This window comes from Lycorma delicatula, chromosome 2, assembly GCF_047948215.1.
Source record: "Lycorma delicatula isolate Av1 chromosome 2, ASM4794821v1, whole genome shotgun sequence".
Lineage (NCBI taxonomy): Eukaryota > Metazoa > Arthropoda > Insecta > Hemiptera > Fulgoridae > Lycorma > Lycorma delicatula.
The window spans coordinates 87752274-87776211 of NC_134456.1; the positions used below are offsets into that span (position 1 = coordinate 87752274).

Below are 23938 nucleotides of genomic sequence, written 5' to 3' on the forward strand. Positions count from 1 at the left end.
CTAGACAGCTTTTCTTCATTTACGTATACTACATAGAATATTTAACAAAATAAATAGTGCAATCATTTTACTGAAACGCAGTCATGAAAAAAAAAACAAAAAACAATAAAAAACAGAAAACGATGCACTGTCGATTAATATTCATAATTTTATATACAAACATTATTAATTCGAAAAAATGTTTCGTAATCTGATAAAAATAATATATAATCAACACGATTAAAATTATATAAAAAATCTAATATGGATACCACATGACTTCCTTGAACGTCCACTAATTACATATTACATATTTTTATACATATTTTTAAAATACATAACATTTTATTTCACCTGTAACTTTTGATTTTTTTCATATTTGTTCTTTTTTTATTGTTATTATTGAATTATTATTTATTGTAAAACTTATTTTACAATCACAGGTTAATAATTTATTTTTATGAGGCGGTGAATTTGATTAATCGCCTCCAATGTTGGAGAATAAAATATATTACTTGTATATTTAACGTTAATTAGAAGAGGTTGGCGAGCGAAGCCAGTGTAGGTTATGGTTGGCTTAAATTTAAACTTCTTATTTTTACGAGGGTTTCTCGTAACCCTATTTACCTAAGAGATTGATATCGGGTGATTTTTTTTTTAAATTTCTAAATATCGTTTAGAAATTACCAGAGCTTATCTGTGTTTGTCGACATATACCGACGAAGGTCCGAATAAGCAAATATTTCGGTCTTTCACCAGTGTATTTGGTATGTGCCGACATTCACCAAAGAATGTCGACATTTGCAGATATCGGTTTTTCACGGTAACATATACGTTTAACAATTTGACAATGTCTTCACTCAAGCATTAGTCATAAGGCTAATAAGCAATTCAGTCTATCAGCAGTTGTGTACATTTATGTTATAATCCCATTTTTTTTTTTCTTTATACCAGCTGCGGGTAAATTATAAAACTTTTTTCGTGAAAATAATTTTAATTTGAACAGTTTCCGAAATACATTTGAACTACAAATTTTTAGAATTACAAAATATTTTTAGAATTTTTTTTGAATTACAAAATTCAGGTGATGTTTTTATTTTAAATATAAAAAATGTTCGAAAAATATTGATAAGCATTAGTTGGGTTCAAAACGATAACTAGAAATTTAAGTCAAATTAATAAATCTTTTTACGAAAGATATCTCTAGAATAAAGACGGCTGGGAAATTTCTCTCCTTAAGGTTGGCGTACCTGTGTCGTTCATGGCCACGCTAGAAATGTACACACTGCGTTGTTGTCTCTAAGGTGTCGCATTGTAGTAGCTCTGATTACGTGCGAGTTATTACGATATAGAATGAATAAGAAAATCGATGTTGCCGCCGACAACATGGTTTTGATGGTTTTTAAACTCTCAAAACGTTAAGCCGGCTGAAATTCATAGGCAGTCGGTTGCTGTGTACGGTAATGTAATGAATAAAAGGTAAGTCCGAAAATGGTGTGAAAGGTTAAGAATAACAGAATTAATGTGCATGATGAAGAACTTTCGGGAAAGCCCTCGGTAATCACCGACGATTGTTGAAACGCTTCGATGATGAAATCAGAAAAGACCGTCGTTCAACGATTTGCGACCTGGTCCTTCTTTTTTTTGATGTTTCAAGAGCTATTATTGGTCTCACTGTTCATAACCATTTATGATTCAGAAAGGTTTGTGAACGTTGAGTGCTACACATCTTAACGGAACGTTACAAAAAAAATACGAATAGGATCTGTTTTTGAATTTTTTATTTGCTACACAGAAAAAAGTGACGAGTTCCTTAATTCGATTGTTACCAGCGATGAAACATCGATTTCCTATTACATACCAAAGAGAAAACGGCAGTCAAGTGAGTGCCGTCATCCTTAATCACTAACCAGAGCGGTAAAGGTCAAGCCACAGTCATTATGACGCAAAATGATGGCCACAGTCTTTTGGGATCGGTTTGGCATACTGCTGATTGATTTCATGCTACGTGGAACGACTATAAATGCAGAAGCCTACTGCAAAACTCTACGAAAGTTGCGGTGCGCCATTCAAAATCGAAGACGTGGGCGGCTGACCGACGGCGTCGTCCTGCTGCACGATCATGCACGTCTACATGCTGCGGGTCCGACACGTGGTTTACTGATAACATTTGGATGGGGAATTTACGATCACCCACCACATAGTCCGGACTTTGCTCCTTCTGATTACCATTTGTTTGCGAAATTGAAAGAAGTTTTGAGTGATAAGCGATTTGCGGGTGACGATAAACACAAAAATGCTTTTAATCAGTAGCTAAATCGATTGACGGCAAACGAATACGACAAGGGTATATTGAAGCTGGTGTATAGCTACGATAAATGTCTTCATTCATGTGGCGATTATATAGAGGAGTAGTATAAGGTACGTAGTTTAAGAGAAATAAAAAAAATATTTATAACGTTTTCAGAATAAATTGTTTTACAATGAAACTGTCTTACTTACTTTAGATACAACCTCTCGTAGTTATCAGTTTACCCAATAAAACTAATTTCAGGGTAACTCGGATATGATTTCTGAAAAGAAATGATATTTTTAAAACATGAAAAAAGCTAACTTCTTTTTTAAAGCGGTGATTTCCGGAAAAAAAATATTCAATCTTAATTAAAGCTATAAAACATCAATTGTCATTTTTTAAAGAAGATTTTTACAAAACAGGGAAAATTTACAATTATTAGAGGCTATTTTGCTGAAGACTGCAGAATTAAAGTATTTCAATGAATCAGATTGTATAGATTATCGTAAATTCACAAATTATTTCGAACAAAAGTCGGACATATTTTTCTTTCCTTAATTCAACCGAAGTTATTTAATTATTGTTTTTTTTATTCTACTCGTACTTTCTTTCGTCGCTTGCTGTACTAGTGTAATCAATCAAAGCACCACTACGATTAACTGTGTCATGTTATTTATCCAGTTTTAGTGACAAATTAATTTATGTGAAAATACTTAAAATTAAATAAGTTACATAAAATACATAAATAATTAATAAAACAGTTTACTAAGAAAATTTCTCCGAAAACTGACTTATACTAAAATAAAAAAAAATAAGTTTATTACATTTTTTTTTTTAACGCGTAACAATGTTCCATTCATTTATACACTAAAAAAATTAAAAACAAGAATGTCTAATTTAAAAAATAAGCTATTATTACCTACCGATTAAAATAACAAGAAATAACATTTAGAATTTTAGAATTTTGTTCGTAGGTTGCTAGTAGCAGTAATGACATCATAATGGCGTAATCATTATTATTACAACAATAAAAGAACACTTATTGTACTATATTATATCATAAAATGTCAAGGTATTCAAAAGAAATACGCCATTAAAAAACAACTTTTAAAAAAAATAACAAAACATATTCGATTATAAAAACAACAAACCTACCCTCCTAATTTCTCAAGAAACCGGTTAAATTAATTAATTTTATATTATCACGATTCATTAATACAACAATAAAATTTGCAGAAAGAATGGCAAACAATTAAACATTATTATTTCCTGATAATAATAAATACAAAAAATAAATTCAGCACTCTATCAAACTATGAAAACCATACAGGTAAGTTATCCGTAAAATAATTCAAAATATAGACAATATTTATTTATTTATTTATTTATTTTTTTGTGGGCAAAAAACCTTTTTGTATTATCATCGTCCAGAAAACAAAAATGTAAATAAGACAACAACAAAATTAAAACACAAAATAAAAAAGGAAATTAGAAATTTAAAAACAAAGTTAAAATAAAAATATTAAAAACAAAGACAAAACAAAAAACTTAAACTAAAAAGTTAAATACAAAAAACAAACTTTCAAACTACCGTACAAAAAAGAAAATGTAAAGAACACTATTAAAGAGTACGTAGAATATTAATGCATTGGAGATATAAAAATACCCGGTCAAAAACGTCTTTATTATTGTCCAGTATGTGACGAAAACTCCTGGGCAATTTAAAATTTACGACGCAAGGCCGCATAACGTATTCAATTCACAAGCTTGGCGCACAGCCAAGCGGTACTTGTATCGTACGCATACCGGTAAATTTTCTGGTGACATTTTGTACCCGTGTGTAGCTCTCGTATGTCCTATCCGCATTTGGAAGAGGACCACTTCCTCTCGGCGAATTTTCCCGGGGAGAAATCTCATGGCAACACATATAGTCCACATGAGTAATATAATTTTTAAGTATAAGCAGTAATGAAGGAATTGCCTTCTACAGAGTGTTCAAAAAGTGATAAAAATCATATGGAAGAACGTATCCTTCTCCTGTTGCATGTTTAATTGAGGAAAAATGGGTTACAAAATGAAGTCGAAAATATTTATCGTCTCCCAATACATTAGATGTGCCGGTTATTCCCAGACCCAGAATGCCTTCACAGAAAAGTACAGGCTGGATGTACCAAACAAGTCCTCCATCAAGCGGCTGTAAGACAAATTCAAAGAGACAGGGAATGCGGCATATGCAGCCAAAATTGATTAATCAAAGGAAAAGTACTAACACCACAAAATCTTTTTTGATGCAAGCTGCATTTTTATTAGTTCCAAGAAGTCTATGTGACGCCTATCTGGAAAATCTGGTCTTTCCGTTGGAAGTGCCCAAACGGCATCGTGCAATTATTTAAAGATGCATCCGTACAGAATTCATGTTGTTCACGAGTTTTTACCGGCAGACACTAGTAAAACATGTAGCTTTCTGTAAGGGGTTCATGACATCTGTAACGCCAGATGGGTTTCAATCTGTCGAGGCATGTGCATTCATGTATACATACCTTGATGACATGAATGCACAGATTCACGCATTTGGTGTACGGAAAATCCACGTCAGCAACACGGTCTCCTCTGCACGGATAAAAAGTGAGTATTTGGCGTGCAATTTCACGCAGACGAATCTTCATGACTTTTTTTCATGGAACAATAAACAGTGAGCGCCACATACAGATGGTACAACAATTTGTCAACACTATACGTGGAAACCGGTTAGAGTACACGTTGTTTCAGCAGGACAATGCTACGGTTCATGCAACCAACAAAACTATGACTTTCTTGGATCAGTGTTTTCATGAACGAGTGATCTGGAAGGGTTATGGCCCCTCGGTCTCCTGATTAACTCCTCCTGTCGTTTTCTTGTGTGGATACCATACAAGGATATTGCTTACAATACTGAAACTTACACCATTCCCGCATTGCAGAGCGAAGTTGAACGATGTATCACTGAAATTTCTCAACAAACCTTTTTAACATGTGTTTAAGAGCATGAAACGTCGTATTCAATTATGTGAATGGCATAATGGAAGCCACTTTCGACTACTATTGTAACTTACTCACTGCCGGTTTCCGTGGCGCGAGTGGTAGCGTCTCGGCTTTTCGTACATTAGTATACTAATGTATACATTACTCGGCTCGGCATTAGTGTACTCAATAAGGTAAATTGTACCTACTTCATCTTTCCTATTACATCTATCATTGAATGTTCGTTATCTTTGAATATAAAAAAGAAATCATATTTACACGACTGCCCAAAAAGGATCAAAGTATTTCGGGTGTATGTAAACATGTTTGTTCCATCGTAGCCGGCTAAACCGATTTAGATGTATGACGCCGCGTTGGAATAGTTACGTTACCGGGAGTATCATAGATTATATAAATATACATACATACATACATATATATTTATATAAATATGTAGTAGTAGAGATTTGCCGGTTGAAGCACAATCTAAAGATTGTGCTTCAATCAATTTTTTTTTTTTTTTTTTTTTTTTTTTTTTTTTTTTTTTTTGAACTGTGAGCCTGTATCACATTGTTAGCTGACTTTGAACTGAATGAGTCAAATCAATAATTTTTTTTTTGTCTTTAGTCATTTGACTGGTTTGATGCAGCTCTCCAAGATTCCCTATCTAATGCTAGTCGTTTCATTTCAGTATACCCCCTACATCCTACATCCCTAACAATTAAATCAATCATATTACAAAAATAATTTACATTAAATAAAATAAAATATTAATTAAATTTTAAAAATTTCTGATTTATAATAATAGACTTCCCGTGGGGGCTTCGTGTGAGGTGATGTGAGCACCTTTTACTCAAGAAAAGGTGTCATTTAATGTAATCTGTATATTTTCACTGATGTTAATAATGGCATTAATAAAAAACTGCACGTGTTGAAATATTTTTCCAAAAAAGGAGTGTAATATATTTAGGGAGTGCGTATGTTTGTTCCACCGTAACAGCTCAACGGCTGGACCGATTTAGATGTATGACCACGCGTTGGAATCCTTACGTTACCGGGATATATCTATATCTATATATCTATATCTATATATATATATATATATAATATTTAAATAAATATAAAATATTGAAAAAAAAAGTTACTATATAAAAAATTGTCACCGCACGCTCCTTAATTATCCTATATTAAGAGCAGTGTTTTCAGCAATGTTTTTTTTTTTGTTGGCAGTGGCGTTTTTCAATTTTTAATATTACAGAAAGTATTGGTATAAGTAGGTCAACGGAAAATAAGTAGAAGTCTTGAAAATACAAACGTAAAATTAAGCAAGTAAAAATATATAGCCAAGAAATTTCAACATAATTCTAAAACGATAAAATTATATAAATAAATATTATTTATTAAATAAAATGACGTCATAATAAATATATTTATATTAAATTTAAAAAAAACCAACCTCAGAAGATGAAATGAAATAAGTAACAAGGATTTTACAAGAACACTGCATTTTAGTCAATAGTTACATAGTAAATGCAGTAAATTTACGTAAAACGACACGCTGTTAACTGAAAACAGACAAAGTAATGTTCCTTACACTACTCGCTAATAACATGAACAAAAGTTTTCATTTAAAATTTTAATTTATTTAACGTGCAATTAAATGTGGCTTAACTGAACAGATAAATTAAAACTAAAATTAAATTACTAATACGCTCAGTGCTGTTTTACTTGATGAATCAACAAATTTTTTTTTGACAATTAGCCGAAATGATCTTCCGAAAATAAAGTAGAGTAATGTAGTTAAGTTGTAAATATTTTCATAGATACGCACGCCTGTTTTGTAATAAACATCAATAGCAAACAACACTTAAAAAATCCTTATGTAAAAAAAATATAAAAATAATATTAAACTGTACTTAAATATAAATCACTAATTTTACATTAAATTATAACACATAAATTTATATTATCTTTAATCATAAAAATTTAAAAAAGAACCGATTATTTAACACATAATTGTTTTTGGAAAAATAAAATAATTCATAATTTAAAAACAATAACGTATTGTGCTGTCACTGTATGAAAATATTATCATCCAATTATCTTATTTTTTAACTTTCTCCACTTTCCTACATTCTTTAGTTTATAAAGGAGAAAATGCATAGTAATAATGAAACCACCAAATTTTGATAATTCGTGAATACATTACACGCTTTTTTATCTATTCTTAAAATCAATTAAAAAAAAAATATATATATATGTACAGCCTATAAATAAAAATGTGAAAGCGCACCACGAATATTTAGATTGATATGTCAAGGTAAAACAGAAAGTCTAGCGGCAATGATCATTGAACACGTTACTCGTTCTATACAGAACAATGGTACTGAAGAGATTAACATTTAAATAATATACCACATACTATCTGAAGAGTGATAAAGATGAAATTTTAGCATTCACTTTTCCAAGCAACGCAACAATATAAGGAACGGAGAACAGACTTCTCTTTACTATATACGGAGATCACCTTTTACGGTTTTACAAACGACCCATAAATGGCGTTATTCAGATGTGACATTATTATTGTCATTACAACAGTGGCAGCTCAGAAATCGGCCGAGTAGTTTGTTTACAGTGAGCGTTTTGTGAAAAAATGAAAGTTTCACGTGAAGGTTTTCGTTGCATGATGTTTTCGATTTTAGTACGGGCCTAACTCAACAACAATACTTCGAATCTTTAGGTTAAACTTTTGGTAATGAATAACAATCAGAAAAGACTATTTACAATTGGTTTACATAATTTCGTCGTTATCGTGCCTCCGTCGGCGATGAATTTCATGAAGGTCAACCGAAATCGATTGTTGTTCCAAAATATATCGATGATGTTCGCAACATGATTGAAAAGGATCGGCATATGACTTGCCGTGAAATAGAGACATTCTTAGGCATATTGAAGACAACAGTACATTCGTTTTTGCTTGAACATTTTGGTGTGAAAAAAATCTGTTACCGATGGAATCCGCATAATTTGACCGAAGCTCAAAAACAACAGGTTCGTATCAATCGGTCTAACAAAATGCTCAAAACGTTCGACCGAGGATATGTAAAATCCGTATACAACAGCGTAACAGGAGATGAAACCTGGATATATATTCGTACGAGCCGAAAACAAAGCAAAAAAAAACTATTTGGATGATACAATATGAACCGAATCCAACAAAAGTGATTCTTTCGCGAAACATTTCCAAGAAAATGATAGCTTTTTTCTTAGTTAATACTGGTCATTTAGGAACCACTTCTTCAGAAGATCGAACAACAGTTAATACTGAATGGTATACAATTTGTTTGCTAGAAGTTATCAACGAAATACGGTAAAACAACCGAAAAACCGTTCATCATTCTTCATCATGACAATACCAGCTCTCACACAGCACGTCAAACAACTGATTATTAGATGTTGAAAACATGGAATTGTCTCATTGTACGTCAACAGTACATGTCTCATTGCCCGTATTAACCTGATTTATCGCCTAACGACTTCTTTTTGTTCCAAAATATCAAACAAAAAAGGCGTGGACAGCGATTTTCATCAACTCAAGAAGTTGTTGAATCCTTTAAAAACCATACTTTGAGGTAACAACTTACTTTTGAGTGGAAAAAAATGTTTCGAGAATTGGTTCGATCGCGTGCAGAAAAGTATAAATCTTCAAGGTGAATATTATGAAAACAATAAAATGATTTGTATAATAAAACACCGTCAATATCCTTATCATAAATTAAGAGCATATCCAGACAAAAGTCACAGAACGAACCGAGGAAGAATTGAGCAAGAACAAAATAAAATAAAAAGGTGTTATGAGGTGATGATCTTCCTACAAATGACTCTCGAAACGAGATTAGCAACACTACCCAGAAGAATACCTCAGGCCATTTAAACTTTGTGCATGCAACCCGTCCGGAGTATCTTGAAGATTTCCGGATTATTTACTATGGGTACAGAACATTACGAATTAATGATACTTCACTGCTCCAATATATATAAAATATAGACTACTTTTGTTCCACACACAGCCAACTGAAAACAGTCTAAGTATCTTCAAGGAAAACTTATCCCTTTGTTCAACGTATGAGAGTAGGCAACTAAAAAAAAAAAAGTACAGCCAACTTTAAACAAATATAAAGAAATACATCAGAGCAACTTACATGTACGTACAACAGGGTAAGTCGAATCTAACACCCCCCCCAAAAAAAAAAAACTATACTACTGGTCAATACATCTTAAGACAATTCATGGTAGGTAAATTTAATAAAGGGAACTGCTCACAGTAAATTTCATACTGAATAAAAATGATTAAATTATCAAAGTTGGTTGTACATACATCAATATTAAAGAATAAAAAGAAGGGAAAAATTAATTTAAAATTGATATAACTGATAAGAAACCAAAAATAGAACATTTTAAATAAAATTAAAAATCTTACAAAAGATTATTAAAATAAGGAAGAAAAAATGAATCCTTTCAACCTAACATTAATTGATAACTAATTTAAAGAAAAAAACTAATTTTCTCCATATATGCAGATATATTTGGTTGCAATATTTAGGGAAGTTTACAATATTTACGAAACCATCAAGAAGTTTTTTTTTCTGTACCAAAGGTACTAAATACTTATTTGAAAAATTATGTCTTCAAAAAAATTATTTTGATCCAAATATTTTATCGTAAAGTAATATTTTCTACTATTTACATCATGTTTTTCAGATAATATAAGCAAAAAGGTTCGGTAATACATCATCATTTATTATTTTTTCATATAAAATTTATCTTTTTTTTTTTTTTTTAAATTTCCGACTAGTTTATGAACATCTAATTAATACAACGATCTTTAAACGAAATGAAATCAACGTAAACTATTATTAAATAAATGATAGTAATAATAATAAAATCAAAAGTTAGAACGAAAAATATCATATTGGCAACTTAAAAAGATGTATTAAAACTTACGAAAATGGTGAATTGGAAATGTATAAAATGTACGTACTTCAATAATGTCGAATTATAACAAAAATGTATAAAAGATAGTAAACAGAATTAAATTTGAACACTTTCTGTTGATGGCAGTGCAAGTTAAGTAAGGAGTTTAGATTGACGATGAAGTGGAGTAGGGAAACTGTTGGTAGTGTAGGAAGAGGTTATGGTATAGTGATTAAAGCCTCAAAAGCCCACCCCCACTGGACAAGGTTATACTGTCCTTTAACACCTGCCTCTCAAACTGGTAAGGACAAAGTTATATTACATAGAGTTCTGACTCAACTTCAACACTTCCTCTAAACTCCCACCACCTATGGTCTAAAATAATGATATAGCCCTTTCTCTCTATTCAGCCCACAATTACCAGTAATTACAACCGTTGCTAGCACAATTCAGCTAATTAATAGATTTGACCTAGTGAAACAATGCCGACATGAGACATTACAAGTAACAGCAAGAAGATATTTAATAAAGAAATAGCCAGTCGACCGAATAAAAGTCAAATAAAAACACTTAGATTCACAAAAACATCAATCAAGGCCAACAAAAATCGCTTAATACAGCAATACAGCCACAACCTACACATTCATACTTACGCAAAATCAAATAAATTTATATAATCGACTTTAACGCACAAATATTTCAACAAAACAATCTATTAGATCTTTAATAACTAAACATGATATAAACCGTGTTCACAAATTTTGAAAAAAATACTAAATTGTATTAAATTAAATAGAAAGTACACTTTTCAAATAACAAGAAAAGTGCAAGGACACATTTGCCGTAGTTTGCTATTAAGCGGTATCAATAACGAAGACTGTAATGGTAGCAAAGTCAATGTCAAAGGAAGTTAGTGGGAAAACAGGTCCATTCTAATAGTAAGGCGTCGGTTTCGAGAAGAATTCCAAAAGGGTCAGTCTATGCAAAACGATTTCATAGTGTGGCAACGACATGCCATTAATAATCAATATTTAACACACACTATTTAATAAATTACGCAAATCGTTATGGATAATCCACGTTTAAGTGAAAGCTTCTTTTTTTTTAATCCCTGCCTCCCGGAGCCAGACCCCTCCAATTAAGGATAAACACGGTTCCGGGAGGTGCCTTTGCCACTAGCCGCCAGATGAGGGAGCCAGGCCCGGCCTCCATCACCCAACAACCGGGAGACTCGGTCCTTTGTGCTTCGCCTCTAACGGGGATGTGGTCTTTTAGCTCAGGAGCTCCAGACTCCCCGCACTTCATCGCCACCGCAGCTCCGTACGGAGCTGTCCCTCATCCCCTTGCTTCCCGATATTTCATTTGGACTATATCCGACACAAAACCCGTCACAGGGTCGAAGTCCACCGAAATGAGTAACATCGTTCCAACGATGGTCCCCACCTCGAGATGTCCAGTTACAGCAGTACAGTCGCGGCGTTCCTCGTCCCACCGTGGGCACTGGAATATCACTTGTTACGGCGTGTCTAACTTCGGGCAGAAGGGGTCTTCACCTCTTCTTCTTCCACACAGGTATGAACGAAAAGACTCCATGGCCGGTCAGGAATTGCGTCAGCCAGAATCCCAGTTTGCTAAGAAGTGAAAGTTTCTTCTTTCTTTTTCCTGTTTAGCCACCGGGAATTACCGTTCAGATATTACTTCAGAGGATGATATGTAAGATAGTAAATGAAGTTTAGTCTTGTACAGTTTCAGTTCAACCAGTCCTGAGATGTGTGGTTAATTGAAACCCAATCACCAAAGAACACCGGTATCCACGATCTAGTATTCAAATCCGTATAAAAATAACTGACTTTAGTAGGACTTGAACGCTGGAACTCTCAACTTCCAAATCACCTGATTTGGAAAGACGCATTCACCACTAGACCAACCCGGTGGATCAAGAAGTGAAAGTTAAATACGTAAAACCTAACTACTTAAACTAAGATTGGTTCTCTTTTCATTTTCGATTTGAATGTGCAAAGCGATATTCTTGATACTATTGACTTATTTATCGGAAGTTTCGATTTTTTATTTATATTTATTTACTTTTACTTTGAATATTTGATGCTAGAAGAAGTTTAATACCAGTAATCAAAAACTATGTACAGTTTAAAATTTTTATTTTTTGTTAACGGTTGTTGAACGTTTCTCTCTCCGATTTTATTTCAATAATCAACCTTTCTTTCTTTTTCCTGTTTAGCTTCCGTTAATTACCTTTCAGATAATACTTCAGAGGATGATATGTGTGAGTGTGAATGAAGTGTTAGTCCTGTACAGTCTAAGTTCGACCATTCCTGAGATGTATGGTTAATTGAAACCCAACCACCAAAGAATACCGGTATCCACGAACTAGTATTCAAATCCATATAAAAATAACTGACTTTACTAGGACTTGAACGCTGGAATTCTCGACTTCAAAATCAGCTGATTTGGGAAGACGCGTTCACAACAAGACTAACCCCTGATGGGGGGTTTCAATAATCAACCTGCATAAACCCAATTTTTTTATACTTTTCATAATTATCGCTGTTTCTTATGTACGAGTACGTACAGAAAACCTTTTTTTCCATATATTTGAAACCAATTTTCATTAAAATGAAAACATTATATAGTTTTCCAAGAGTTTAATTAGAGAAATATCACATACGTTAAAGAATGACATAGTTTTAAAAAAAAATTGTTTTAATATTTTTAGGAAATTTTTTTCTATCAAATTTAATAAGATTTTCAGAAATTCAACATAGATTACTCAATAAGAATGAAAATATATTTACCGTTCCCTACGTATGAAGCCAATAAAATATTATTATTATTATTAGGTTATTTATTTTACTTACAAATGAGATGTTCAAATAAGTTCTTTATTTTCTCCCATATATTTTTTCTCACCTGAAAAAAAGAAAATTAATATTTTTATTATTATGTAGATGACAAAAATATTTAAAGATACGGTACAATAGAATCAGAAAAATAGTTTAATTTAAATCTAAAAAATAATTTTTAAAACTAAATTATAATTATTTGCAAAAAATATTCCAAACTTAATAGTTTTAATACTAAATAAAATCAAAGAAACAAGATCGAAGTAAAAATATTTTTCATTACCTATTCCCAGCAAAACCATCAATCGAACAACGCTTTTATAGTTACGGTACCATTTCTGGAGACAACGTAAATGATGTTTTATCCTTTATACAAATTCTCCTTCTTAGGTGAATCTGTCTTTCGATAAGTTTCAATTCAATATCCTCCAATCTTTCTCGGTCGTGAGTATCTTATTTCATTCATTTCCATATAGCTTTCCCCGTTCCTAACGTCTTTAAAGCACCCCAATCTTTCTTCTTCCTCTTCCGTTCCTTTCTTTTATTTTTCCCTCTTTGATTCTTCCATTTATATAAAACATACACGCACACAAATTTTGCAAAGCACATTAGTACATGCGTGTATAAAAATATTAATACTATTTCTTACTAAAAACTAAAAAAAAGTGAATAATAAATAATACACGACAAAAAAAAATTAGCACGACAGCGATAAGCGAAATATTAAACGGGATACTGTTAATTATCTATAGCATACAGTACAGAAATGTAAAGGAAAATGATTGACAGAATGTACATTTAATAAGGAAAACATTGTTTTCCCATTGTCATTTTACATTTGTTTGTTAACAAAAAGCGATCAATTCAGTTTTCAAAGATATGTTATGTCATCTGTAACGACATCATTGTTTATTTGGAAAATGGTCTACTGGACTTGCCAATTTCCTGCTGTGCTTTCTACTCTGCGGGACTTACAGCATCTAAAATCCCCTCTTGTCCGTGAGCCGCAAATATACGGCAGCATAGAACTGTTCCGACTATAACTACATATACAGAATTACTGATGTGGTACGGTCGGCAGTCCATCATTTCAACAGTGTACACTCCAACCCTCTCTCTATACAACGTTGTTCAACCTTAGAATGGAAGAGTCATTCCCTTCTTGTAACCCTATTCTGCCAAACGTAACTTTATATATGATAAAATATTGAAGGCTGCACAAAATACAAGCGTACAAAAGAGATACGCCTGTCAATTAAATAGATTCTACTTTGATCCACCAGTGATGAAAAAAAAGATTATTTTTTTCAAGAAAATCTAAGAAAATTAACCAATTTAATCAGTAAAAATTTTAAAAGCAATAAAAAAAATTAAATGGAGCTCTTTCTCTCTCCTACATATATATATATATATATATACACACACACACACACACACACACACACACACACACACACACACACACACACGTCGTGAGTCATTCACAATCAACGCCCAGCAAAAACTAATGAAGATAAATTGATGAAAATTTGCATACACATTCCCGAAGTTGATATCTTCGTTTGCATACACCGTATGCAAACGAAGATATCAACTTGATTTTTGGTGTGCGTTTCATTACTGTGCTTCATGTGAATATTTTAAAATCCAATTTTTAGATTTTTTGAAATTCCAAGTTGAAGGGTTAAAATGGATTTTGGAATTTCCTTCACACGGTGAAAGTACACATTAAGAAAGGATTTTTTAAAATTCCGAGTTTTAAGGGTTAAAATGAAGTAACAATGAAATTTACTATTTTTCGGTTACAAATGTAGATATCAACTTTATTTTTGGCCAGGGTCATGTTCATGTGATAAACTAAAAACCAATTTATAGATTTTTTGAAATTCTGAGTTATAAAGTTAAAATGGATTTTTTAATTTTTTTGAAACACGGCTATTTTTTTAATTTCTCGGTAAAAAATAAAGATATCAACTTTATTTTTGGCATGAATAATCTTCATTTGAAAATCTAAAAACCAATTTTTAGATTTTTTAAAAATTCAGACTTTAAAAGGATTAAAAAGAATCTAGAAATTTTTTTGAAACCAACTATTTTTTTTAATTTCTCGGTAACAAATCTTCTAGATTTTTTAAAATTTGATATTGAAAGAGGTGAAGGTAAAAAAAATTTGAGCAATGGTTACCAATTTTCCCCATTTCTGATTATCCTAAACGAGATATTCAGTAGATTTGGGCTTGCAAATACTCTAACATAAATATCTAAAATCCAATTTTGGGCTGTCTTTTAATTTCGATTTATTAAGGGATGCGATGATGTACAGCGCGGCTGCATAACCACTTTATGTATTTCATTGCCACTGTAATTGTATGTGCGACGCGACTGGATGGCTCTGCACCTGCCTCCGGTTACTTGACTAAAAAAACATACAATAAAAAATTGACGGCGACAGGAACGCAAGTAAACAACCATAGAGAGCGGGAGAAGCCGCGACGGGGATGCTAGTATATATATATATATATGTGTGTTTATATATATATGCAAATACACACACATTTCTTGAATTATTCACAAAAAGGTTGTTTGTCTGTCTTTTTCTGTCTAGCCTCTGGAACCACCGTAAGGTATTACTTCGGAGGATAAATGAGGATATGTATGAATGTGAATGAAGTGTAGTCTTGTACAGTCTCAGGTAGACCACTCCTGAGAAGTGTGATTAATTGAAACCTTCCCACCGAAGAACAGATATCCACGAACTAGTATTCAAATCCGTATAAATGTAACTGCCTTTACTACGGTTTGAACCTTAGAACTCTCGACTTCGAAATCAGCTGATTTAAGATGATGAGAGTTAACCATTAGACCAGCCCGGTGGACTGAAAAAAAATTGTATACACTTAATAGAGTAAAACGTTTGAAAATGTTTAAAACTAATCCGGCACACCTTAATGAAAAAAGCAATCCTTATTTACATTCAATTTAACATGAGATAAACGCAATCGATTCCAAAATCAAATTCTAAAAATTTTTTTAAGATCAGAACTCGACAGACACACAGTAAATACAAAAAAAAGATGTAGGTGAAAATACACGAAAAAACCAACCAGCACACGTAGTCATTAAAAAAATAATTTTGTAGTGGTACCGTAATTAATCATTTATTATAAAAATTTTATATTAAAAAAATTTGATGTGGACATCATCTGACTTACTTGTACGCCTATTAAATGACATAAACACATTTTTTTTTAAAATGAAAAATACATTAAATTTTATTGTAATTTTTTTTTTACAATCAGAGGTTAAAATGATTAATAAATCAATATATTTAAATTAAAAAAAAAAAAATGGTAAAAAAAATGAGATGAATTTGAATTTGAACCGATGTGCTTCCACTTGTAAGATTCAAATATATCATTAATTAACATTTTATTTGGCTATAACTTTTATTTGGCAAATATAAATAAGTACTACTTATAATATATCGTTGACAAGCTCTCAATGAGGGCTTATTACTGTAATTAAAAAATCTGGATTTTAGGCTTTTTTGGACACTTTTGATCAAGTCTATTACAATCAAAACGGGAGGTTCACAACTAGATGTTGCAACAGTCCTAATTCCAAATTTTCAATATCCTACGGCTAATCGTTTTTGAGTTATGCGAGATACATACGTACGTACGTACGTACGTACAGACGTCACGCCGAAACTAGTCAAAATGGATTCGGGGATGGTCAAAATGGATATAAACGTTGAAATCTAAAAACCAAAATTTTTCACGATCACAATACTTCGTAACTTTACTTCGTAAAAGAAAGTAAAAAGATTAACAAATAAAAATTAAAACTGTGTTTATAGAAATAATTGGAATAAAAATTTAATACAAAAAAACAAAAAATTATGTCTTAGGTAGCTTAAATACGGAAAATTTAATAAAAACATGAATTTTAAATCCGACTTGTAAATTTGGCATTTTTCCTTTAACATCACCTTTCAGGAACAAATTAGTATTACCAGACGTAAATATAATTATAATATCCTTAACCTACATGGATTGGTGAGAATAAAATCACCAATAAATGACCATCTTACAAAACACTTAATTAAACATCACGAAACATGGAGTTATAACGGCGCATATAAAAGAGATAAAACTAATACAAGTATTTGATAATTCAGGAACATAAAACCACTTAACAGCGAGCGCCCGCCTTATTAATTGCAACACAACGCGCCGTCAACTTTAAAATTGTTTGTTTAATAACTGGTTACCTGTTTTCATTTTTATTTAATGAATTAGATAAAAACGATGATAGGAACTCGTTTAAAAATCGATATCATTACACAAAAAGTATGAAACTAATAATATTTTTTTTTTTTTGTCTTCAGTCATTTGACTGGTTTGATGCAGCTCTCCAAGATTCCCTATCTAGTGCTAGTCGTTTCATTTCAGTATACCCTCTACATCCTACATCCCCAACAATTTGTTTTACATACTCCAAACGTGGCCTGCCTACACAATTTTTCCCTTCTACCTGTCCTTCCAATATTAAAGCGACTATTCCAGGATGCCTTAGTATGTGGCCTATAAGTCTGTCTCTTCTTTTAACTATATTTTTCCAAATGCTTCTTTCTTCATCTATTTGCCGCAATACCTCTTCATTTGTCACTTTATCCACCCATCTGATTTTTAACATTCTCCTATAGCACCACATTTCAAAAGCTTCTAATCTTTTCTTCTCAGATACTCCGATTGTCCAAGTTTCACTTCCATATAAAGCGACACTCCAAACATACACTAAACTAATAATAAGAATTTACAAATAATATTAAATATTAATAGACCGTTTTCAAAATGACGTAACGTTTTTTTCATATTTTAATATATAAAAACTTTAGAAAATATTGAGCAGAACTATTAGTGGAATTTATCAAAATTACATTGAACAGACTTTTTTTTTCACTGGTTAGGGAAGTAATTCCATTTACGGACAAAGTGTCGGGCTCGCTGACAGGTTCCGCAGATGTTACGGCGTATGTAGCCTGCGCCCTACCGACTAAAGATCCACCTCACCAGCTCCCCCTCCAGAGGCCGGAAATCGGATTTAAGCATTAGTCAGCCCTAGGAGGTGCCTTCGAGCTAATAGTGTTCAGAGTCCCCGTGCATCATCACTGTCGTCCATCCATGCAAGCACGAACGAATGCCAGCTCTACAGAGGGCTGTCAGTCCTTCGTTCGCTCTCCAGTCCGGTATCCTACACCTCACTTCCTGAGGTTTTCGCTGGTCTTCTGTGTTCTGCTGGACGGTCCGCATGCTATTATCGGGGACCCTCGCTTCCTCATTTTAGTTGAGTCAGCCGTGGCACCCTAGACATGGTTGATCCAGTTTCTTTTCACTATATGTTCAGCTGTCCTTCTTGCTACTTCTCTCGCAGAATCTTTGTGGCTAACTCTGCTACTGCAAGCCACTCTCTATCTCCCCTGAACATATACTCCAGCACATTGTTCAGTGTCAGTTGAAGGACCGCGAGGTCTCTCCGTAGCGGCACCCACATTCCGTAGTCGAAGAAGGTGTGCTCTGGGATATCTACTTCACCGCATTAGATACACCCAGGGTCTGCACGTAGGCGGAATCTGTGCAGGTAAGCTCCAAAATGGCTGTGGGCAGTGAGGAGCTGTTTAAGGAAGTAATTCAGCTCCTCATGCCTTCTCCTTTGCCACGATTCAATCCGTGCGATGAGCCTCCAGGTCCACCTCCCCTTCTCCGACGGATCCCACTGTTCTTGCTAGGCCGATGTAAGCTGCTGCCTGGCTTCTCCTGGTGCCAGTACTCTGGTTTCGTTCCTCAACCAATAACCTCAATGGAGGTAGTCCTGCCAGTACTCGTACCGCCTCCTCTGAAACCGTCCTGTACGCCGTTGTTATACCTAGCGCAACCCTACGCTGTACGGCTTCTAGCCTCCTCTCGTCTCTCGCCATTCTCATCGCGTCACACCAAGCTGGCGCAGCGTACAAGACGATTGAGATAGTCGCCGACATGACCAGTCTCCTCCTTGAAGAGACTGGACATTGACCAGACTGGACCCACATTTATTTACAGAGACAAAAACAAAATAATACAAACTGTAATTTAATCAAATTTTACAAATCACACACAGCTCAAATATAAGAGCAACAGAAAATGGAGTTAAAACGGCGCATATAAAGAGATAGAAGTAACTGAAAACTGTTAACTTCACTGAAAAAGATAGCCGTAATAATCAGGACCGAAAGGTTCTTTGGAAAAATAAATTCCAACATTTTGATAGTGAATCTTTTAATTTTTAATAATTTTAAAGTATTTACTTCATTTCCTTATTAATAAATCAAATCTACTTCTGTATTGCAAACTACTTCGTATTAATTGTAAACATGAAATTTACCGGATGATTCAAAAAGAACTTCGCCAGTTTAAAAGCATATAAAAATATTCCAAAAAATCTAATGTGGATACCACAAGACTTCCTTGTACGCCTACTAAATTACATATACACATTTTTAAAAGCACATAAAATTTTATTTCACTAACAAATTCTGTTATTTTTCCATATTTTTTTATTGTTATTACTGAATTAGTATTTATTGTAAACCTTTTTTAAAATCAGAGGTTAATAAGTATTAATGAAATCAATATATTAATATCGTATTACGTAAACAATTGCACATGAAGACATACAAACCAAACATTGTTCATTTATTACATTATAGATGATGAAAAAACTGGTCGGCTGCAGTTTTGTGAGTAACTTGTGCATAGAATTGCAAACAGCGATACTTTTTTAGTCAATGTAATTTTTAATGATGAGGCAAAGTTTCACCATTAGTGGCAAGGTTTTATGTCCTAAGCAAACAACGACTGTACGGCACTTTCTTCTTCCAGGAGGCAACCTTAAATCGTATAGTTTATGCGGACATGTTTAAATTATTTTCTAATTCTTCAGTTAGACTATGATAACCAAGTTGAACGCCATTACTATCAGCAAGTCGGGGTAACACCTCTCTACCGTCTAGAAGTCCAAGATCTTGAAACTCGATTCCCAGGTCGGTGGTTCGGTCGTGAAGGTCCAACCGCATGGCCACCTCGCTCCTCAGATTTGACCCCGCTAGATTTTTTCTTATGGAATTTCATTAAAGATCTGGTTTATGTAACACGTGTTTTTCTGTGAAATGAGACCGCAACCGAATCTGTAAATTATCTCAATAAATTTTTATACACTTTTAAAGTTGTGAAATCCTTTTTGAATCGCCCGGTATTTGCGTTGTACAATATTAATACAATCTATCCTATCTATTATATGATACAAAATCAGGAAAGGTGATTGTCCGAAATAAAAAGATAACCGCAGGAAACATAGTTTATCTAAATATATACATATCGGAATATATATCCAAAATGAAGGATATTAGATAATCTCATTGTTCAAACGCTTAATGTGATCAAAAGCATTTGTAATTAGCTTCAACCTTTGAAAATAATCTGTAGAACACATCCTACGAAGCGGAACTAACTATCTCTGTTCCGTCTCTGAAATTGTGCACCCCTAGTCAGTTTACGCACAAAGGTATATAATTACCATTGTTTTAATGTGAATATTCCGACCGACATCAGGGACAATACGTATAAAAGCCATATATATATATATATATATAGGGAGAATGAGAGAGAGAGTAAGTTTGAGTGAGAGAGGTCTACGTACTTCAAGTTAATGTATATGTATGCTGTAAACAGCAGAAACTACTGTAAAAGACTGTTTACACGATACTACAGTTAGGATACCCGAGTCGCCACCATATAAATACAAACAGGAAATGTAATTAGGGAATGGATGATGTTAATCTAGAGATCCATCTCACCAGGCGACTCGGACATCCTTTCCCTTTCCCGTTGCAGTCAAAATAAAATCTTAACGGCAATATTCTGTTAACTTAATATCTTCAAATTAGCCACGTTCGCAGTCTTCAAAATACAGCAAATTGGAGTCACATAAATTGTTGGTAAAAGAAAAAAACAGATGTCTTTTTAATTTCAAATAGGAGAAGAATTTCAGTTTACTCAGTTAAGGATATATAAACATATTCCGAACTGGATTGAAATTATCTATAATAATTTTATTGTTAATTGATTATCTTATAACTTTCACCGTATTAACACGCTGGCGCGATGGTAAAAGAGAAGTGATGCAAAATACTTTCGCAAAAACAAAAGTTAACATATAATCAAATCTGTCTATTGACCTGAAACCCGGAGAGACAAACCAAAAGTTAAAGATAAGAAGTGTGAGAAGCATACAGACCTCATCATTTCTGCTTCCCTGACCAGAAAACATGGTAAGAGAAAGCATAACATTACCTTCCTTTCGACGGTTCGAAAGGTGGTTCGGGTCCAGCAAATGGCTGGATCAGGACATTATGATGACGCATTGAGGACCCTCAAGGTTTGTGAGGTGGGCGCGCGATTCGGGGGGTATGCGTGAGGTGCATACCCGGATACACACTAAGTGATAAGAAAGGGAAGGGTAGTCCTCTTGAGGAGAGACATCATGGCAACCGGGAGGGATGTCGTGATGCCTCAGTGATCCAATATGGTCCCCGTCGGGAGATCAGCTTCAAGCTGCACTAAGGGGGGACTAGTCTTCAGCCACGTCACTTGGGAACGACTGAAGTAACGTCTTCTAGGCAGTTACCGATTGCTCTCAAGTGGTAAAAAAAAAACTCCCTTTATGAACCGATCCACAATTGCTGTCTTAATATCTGTTATCATTGTATTACCAAATTAAAGAGTTTACAAGAATATATTTAACCAATATCTACGTGTAACTGATATAGTGATAAAGCATTCAATTATTTTTTAAGGTAAACCTTATGGTAACCCGGGAAAGGGCTGTTTGAGGTTTTTGGAGTGGTGGACTTGAGTGATGGGCCTTCGAGTGTTTTGCGAGGTAGCTCTAAGAAGGGCTGTTGGGTCCCGGATCTGGTTTCCAGCGAAGTCGGCTATGCTAAAGTGGAGAAGTTGCGGCTCGTCCTATGGAATCGAACCGAGCCTCCCCTCAGCGGTGCTGAGTCCTCACTACAGCGTGGCAGTGATGGTCCCCAGAACCCTGCAGGGTCAGCGACGGTCGTCTTCCGAAGGCGCGACCACGAGCAATCACACGCTGGGCCGGCTCCTGATGGTGGGCATGTCGGCTAGGGTGCTTGAAACCCGGCAAGCTGGAGCGGGAAGGTAGCGTCCGAGCCCAGCGGCTACCTCGGCGGGCCGGCCAGGCCTGCTATTCTAGCACGGGTTTGGCATACACCGGGCGATCCAAAGTTAGGCCGGGAAGGTTACTTCTTCTTCTGGTTGATGGTCGGCAACGGAATAAGCTCTCGCCTGCCGTGTCCTTGTATACTTGCCTGCAAGTGGTGGGCCCACAGCATCGCTGCGGTGGTAGAGTTGCGTGGCCAGGCACTGAGATCTTAACGGCTAGTTTCGGGCTCACCGATATGAAACACAGCATGTGCATGTGGCGACAATACATAGGCTAAAAGCTATATTTATTGGGCCTCATATTGATAGAAATAAAAATGTTCTTTAATTCCCCAATCAAATAAATGTAAATTCCAGCTCTACAACAATTTTTAACCACATTTTCCTGTGCTCCATTCTCAAGACTCGTTCACAATTCTGGATAGGATTTAGCAGATTTTATCGAAGTGTAATAACACAAGGACATGCTACGGGAAATATATTTATTAAAAACTTTCTAAATGTAGAAAGGAACATATATATTTTTTAAATGGATAAAGTAATTTATCAGATTAACGAACACAAATAAAAAGGGATATGTATTCTGATTAGGATTGATTTCAAGCACTGAAAGTCAACGAACAACGAATTAGTAGTTACTTCGAAAGGACAGTAATTCACAAAAGAGAGAATTTTAGATAGATTAATTAAATAAAATTCGGAGTTCGGTAATAATCAAGTATAAAATGAGAAACGAGATCCAATAAAACAAAATAGAATCTAACATTACCATATCTGGTCCCGAACCGAGGGTCAAACTCATTAATGGAACAAATTTCCGAAGTCTATATTCATTTAACAGGAATGCGTAAAATAGAAACAAATAAAGGGTTTTGATGGTTAAATTATAACTGATTATATATATATAATCTGTGTGTGTGTGTGTGTGTGTGTGTGTGTGTGTGTGTATGCTATTTTTTATTGTATTGTTTCTGTGCGGTCAGGCGACCACATTTTTTACTGGGCTTCCGTTTCAACAATCTGAACAAAACGTTACATGGTTTGTTTTATTATACTACCGTAACAAACAACAATGGGGAAAACTGTTTAATTCACTTCTCTTAGTAATTACATTTTTATATAATACACAGAAATGTACTATTTAGCCTAAAGGTAAGTAACACGTCATATTATATTCATAACAGTATAGAAACTACTAAATTTAAATATTTGTGCTTCACTTTTATTTTATCTCATATAATACGAGTATTTCTATAGAAAAAATAATCTGTACTGAAATGAATGAAATTTTAATTCATAACTTTAATTTTATTAGATGTTAATTTAAGTTTATAAGATAAACTAATGAAAATAAGTGCATATAAAAATGTTAACACTAGTGTTATGGAAGGCATTAAGAATGTTCAGTAACCCACAAGTTAAAAATTCCCTTTATAACAGCAAATTTCCCACTGAATCTTTGAAATGTTTTAATTCTACTTATCACAATAAAATTAAACTATTTTATTTTTTTAAAAATGGTTTTTAATGTTGTAATAATAAACTGC

At 33.7% G+C, this 23938-nt stretch overlaps 1 protein-coding gene across 17 annotated transcripts in view; it reads right to left on the minus strand.

Annotated features, from left to right (window-relative positions):
* The window catches only part of mbl (splicing regulator muscleblind), a 734546-nt gene that overhangs the window by 442854 nt on the left and 267754 nt on the right, over positions 1 to 23938 (minus strand). For 15 of the 17 annotated variants that reach the window (XR_012755086.1, XM_075355747.1, XM_075355740.1 and 12 more), the window contains one exon: positions 13123 to 13174. The exons of the other annotated variants lie outside the window; for them this stretch is intronic. The gene's annotated coding sequence lies outside the window, so the exon portion shown is untranslated. Of the gene's footprint in view, positions 1 to 13122; positions 13175 to 23938 lie in introns of those variants that run through there. 17 annotated transcript variants of the gene reach the window in all.